This window comes from Capsicum annuum, chromosome 4 (assembly GCF_002878395.1).
Source record: "Capsicum annuum cultivar UCD-10X-F1 chromosome 4, UCD10Xv1.1, whole genome shotgun sequence".
In the NCBI taxonomy this organism is placed as follows: domain Eukaryota; kingdom Viridiplantae; phylum Streptophyta; class Magnoliopsida; order Solanales; family Solanaceae; genus Capsicum; species Capsicum annuum.
The window spans coordinates 119,498,533-119,503,015 of NC_061114.1; positions in this window are offsets into that span (position 1 = coordinate 119,498,533).

Genomic DNA, 4,483 nt, shown 5'->3' on the forward strand with positions numbered 1-4,483 from the left:
GTACCAAAACTAAATATCAATAACATATTAAGACATGCCCGTAACTATAGACAAAAACTAGTCTGAAGATTCTGAGACATAAGAGACCAAAACATGAAAGATAGACTTCCAAAGTATGGAAGTTCACACCTTCAATGTCAAATCATGAGCGGAACCCAAAATCCTAATAATTGAGCAGGAGAAGTAAAAGTATGACTAGTTCTTACATTGTGTGGGGACAAAGCATTCGAAGACTATTAGTAGTTGGAATGCTAGCATAAAACTTATAGATAAGGATGAAAATAATGACATGATCAATAATTCAAAACATTCAAAACCAATGCACATAATCTCATGTATGTACATATATATCACATATCATGATAAGTAACAAAGCTTACCATGCTCATTAAAAACTTTAGTATAGGCGGTATAACTCAACTATTATACCATAAAAAGACACACATAGGATATATAGGCCCAGCTATTCCCTAGCTAAAAAGGCCTCAGTGTGTGTGGCTACACAAATCAGAGGGTATATATATAGAGTATAGGGGTACTGTACCATGATTTGAAAGAGATCTATTAGTGGAATAACATGAAAAGGGATATGGCCAATTTTGTGGCCAGGTGTATGGTTTGTCAACAAGTGAAGGTGGATCACTTGAGGCCTAGTAGTTTACCTAAATAAATTGAGTTGCTTATGTGAAAATGGGAGATGATTAATATGGATTTCCTATCATTCTTCTACAATCTTGCCATCGATTTAATTTGATCTGGGTTATTGTGGATAGGATGACCAAGTATGATCATTTCCTACCAGTGAAGACTAACTATTCAGCAAAGTATAGCATTATTATTTTTTATTAAGAAGGTAGTAAAGTTGCATAATTCTCTAGTTTTCATCACTTTTGATTGGGGTACTCAGTTCTCATCACACTATTGGTTTTCTTCCAAGGGAGGTTTGGTAACTAAGGTGGACTATAGCACCACTTTCTACCCTAAGACTGATGGATAAGTAGAGAAGACCATTTAGACTTTAGATGATATGCTAAGGTCTTGTGTTCTTGACTTTGGTGGCAGTTGGGTTGGTCATTTTCCCTCGTAGAGTTTGCATCTAATAATACCTATCACGCTAGTATTAGGATGGCTCCTTTTAAGTATCTTTATGGTAGAATGTGTAGGTCTCCTATTGGGTGGTTTGAGGTTGGCAAGAATAGATTGTATGGCCCCGACATGGGTTACCAAGCTATGGAGAAGATGAAGGTAATTTAGGATAGTCTTAAGACCACCCAGAGTCTCCAAAGGTCCTATGCAGAAGTAAAGAAAAGGGACATGGATTTTGATATGGATAATTTAGTGTTCCTGAAGGTGTCTCCCATAAAGGGAGTGATGAACTTTTGAAGAAAGGGAAAGCTTAGTCCCTATTATCTTAGCTTATACCATATTTTAAGGTGAGTGGGCAGTGTAGCTTATGGGTTGGAATTTCCTGCGAGCTTGGGTTTCATTCATTTGGTAATTCATGTATCTATGTTAAAAAAATACGTGGGTGATCCTTTCTTAGTAGTTTTTTTAGAGAGTGTTGGTGTTTTGGATTTCTTTTCTTATGAGGAAGTCCTAAATAAGATTGTTGATAGGCAAGTACGTCATTTAAGGAATAAAATTATGGATTTCATGAAGGTTCTATAGAGGAATCACAAGGTTGAAGAATATACTTAGAAAGCCAAAGAGAATATGAATTCCAAGTACCCCTTCTTATTTTCTACTTTGGATAATCGTGCTTGAGGTATGTGTATTCCTTAACATCTTTGTTTTTTGTTTTTTTTAAAGGTAAGTTTGGTTCTGGTCTATGTAAAATTGTTCTAATGGATGCATTGACCCATCATTCGAGGATAAATGATCCTAAATGGGAAGAATATGATGCCCCAGCTGTTGGCCACTAAAAAATTCTAAGTTTTTGAACACACTATCCTGACTATGACTCACCCTATGCTTCATAGGGTGTCTTGATGGGTCATAGGACCCAAATTGTAGAGTGTACATTGAGTTTTTCATAAGTTTCTACCTTGGTGGCGACAGAAGGTAATGATTCATAGAGACTCATTATAAGTCGTATAGCCCCCTTCCGTAACAAAACCAATATGATGCCCAAAGTGTTCTGCCTTGAGTATGACTAGACTCAACAAGTCGTAATGACTCTATAAAATTCATAAGGTACAAATGATAGGGTGACCAGTGTTTACCCAAAAAATTTTATCTTGATTATGACTAGACCCTACGAGTCATAGTGAGTCCTTATGAGTCATATAGTGACCCGTAGTCACTACGATAATTTTTTAGCTTTAAAATTAATGGCGTTTTGGACATTTTCATTTTTTCCTAAGCATAACCCACAACATTAGATCCTTATTGAGACCCCATTCCCATCCATAACACACCAAAATAACTTATCTTTTCTCATAAATTCTCTCAAGCAAGAGCATTTGTTTTTTCCCAAAGTTGACTGCCTAGAGCTTCCAAGAGTAAATTCCCTCAAAAATTGTGATCCTTTCAGGCATGTCCCTCTTTCCCAAAAATTATTTTGGTAGAAGCATGTTCTTAAGTGGTTACTTATGTGGTTTAATTATTGTTTTTTGGATGATGGTTTAGGGCTTTGAATGATTATTGTTTATGTGATGTTTCATGTTTACATATGCATTATTTATGTTTTAAATGGTAGTTTTGAAACCAATTTGACGCATGAGTGTGAATTGAATGGGGAATGCGGTCTTCCCCAAGTTTGATGAGTTAAAAATTTGAAGCTTACAATAATCTCTACCCAATCTTATGAATTGGCTTTGAACATGAGAATTTTCTTATTGAAAAGTATTTTGAAACCTTTCACAATACAAAAGAGTAATAGAACCTAAATTGACATTTAAAAACGGCTTGATGGCCATGTATTAAATTTGAATTGAAAACTTAGGAGTCCTGTTGGCCGAGGGGTTAGAGCCCTACTTGGATAGATGATTTGGTTCCTACTTGGGACTTTGGATTCCAGTTGGCTAGTTGGGTTAGAGTCCTACTAGGATACATGGTTTGGGTCTTGCACGGAACTTTAAAGTCTCATTGGCTAATTGGGTTAGAGTACCATTGGAAAATTAATTAATTTAGCAAAGTGACATGTTTGCAAGCTACAGTCAGTATGAAAATACCACTTGGTAATGCCTTAATGAATAAATCCTTGTTTAGTGATTGGGAATGTGTGAAAAGTGTTTTAATTGGGCTTCAATGAGAGATGTGTAGCTATGCCATAAAAGTGGAGGTCTTAAGAGGCCAATTCTGGAAACCCTGTTTGTCAACGTGGGGGTCTAATTGATCAAGTGGTTCAAGTCCCCCATGTTATGTAAATAAGTGCTTAAGTCCTATTGATGTATACCGAGAGGTTTGAGTTCCCCTTAGTCCATATGCATATGTAATTATACTCTGGTTCATGTAGCCATATGCACTAGGCCCTTTTATCTAGGGGAGAGATGGACCCATATAGCTTGTGGGTGTATTATTATGACGGTTATGCTACACAATTCAAGTTAATGATTTTAAAGTGCATTCTAAACCTTATACCCTATCCTGGCATTTAATATATATATATGTGTGTGTGTATATGCATATGATCATGTCTATTGGATTTTGATGAATTTTGAACTATTGATCATTGCATTTTTTTACCCTTTACCCCTGATTCACATGCTAGTGCTTAACCCACTACCATCTTTGGATACTATATCATCATGTGATACAGGGTCTGAAGGCAATCCTATTTTTCCTACTCTATGTTAGGTGCATCAGTTTAATTTGTTAGACATTTGTGGTGAAGTGGTGATCTTCCATTATCCAAAACACTTGATCATTCCATTAATTTTCTTCCATAAACTAAAATTAGAGACATCACATTAACATTATCATAGTCATTGTCATTGTCAAAGTCATAGGAATGTCCCGACATAGTTATTTTCATTCTATAGAGGCTTTGTGGATTACTGTGTATAGGTTTGATTATTTTCATGTATAGACTTTTTAATAACTATTTACTCTATCTTGTTATAAGTTCATAACTCATCCTTGGTCATGTGTTATTGTGTGTTCTATATAGTTAGGCTAAGCAGGTGGTCCTCGGTCCTAGGCAGTCTTGGGATGCCCGTCACGGTAAGGCCCTGGTTTGGGTTGTGAAAAAGATTGTATCAAAGACTAGGTTTGGTTTCATTAAGTATCCGCAAAGTCGTGTCAATTAGAGTCTCTTTTATGGGTGTGTAGCGCACCACACTTCTAAGGGAGAGGCCACAAGGCATTTAGGTATGTTTACCTTTTATTGTGATCTAATTTTGGTCTATAGAGTCTAAGGTCTTGAATATCCTCTAATACACATTTTTTCAGATTTTAGATCATGCCTCTCCAAATATCTAATACATGTGGAAACTCTTTTATCCCATCTGAGGACAATATAGATGTAGCTTATTTTACTTAT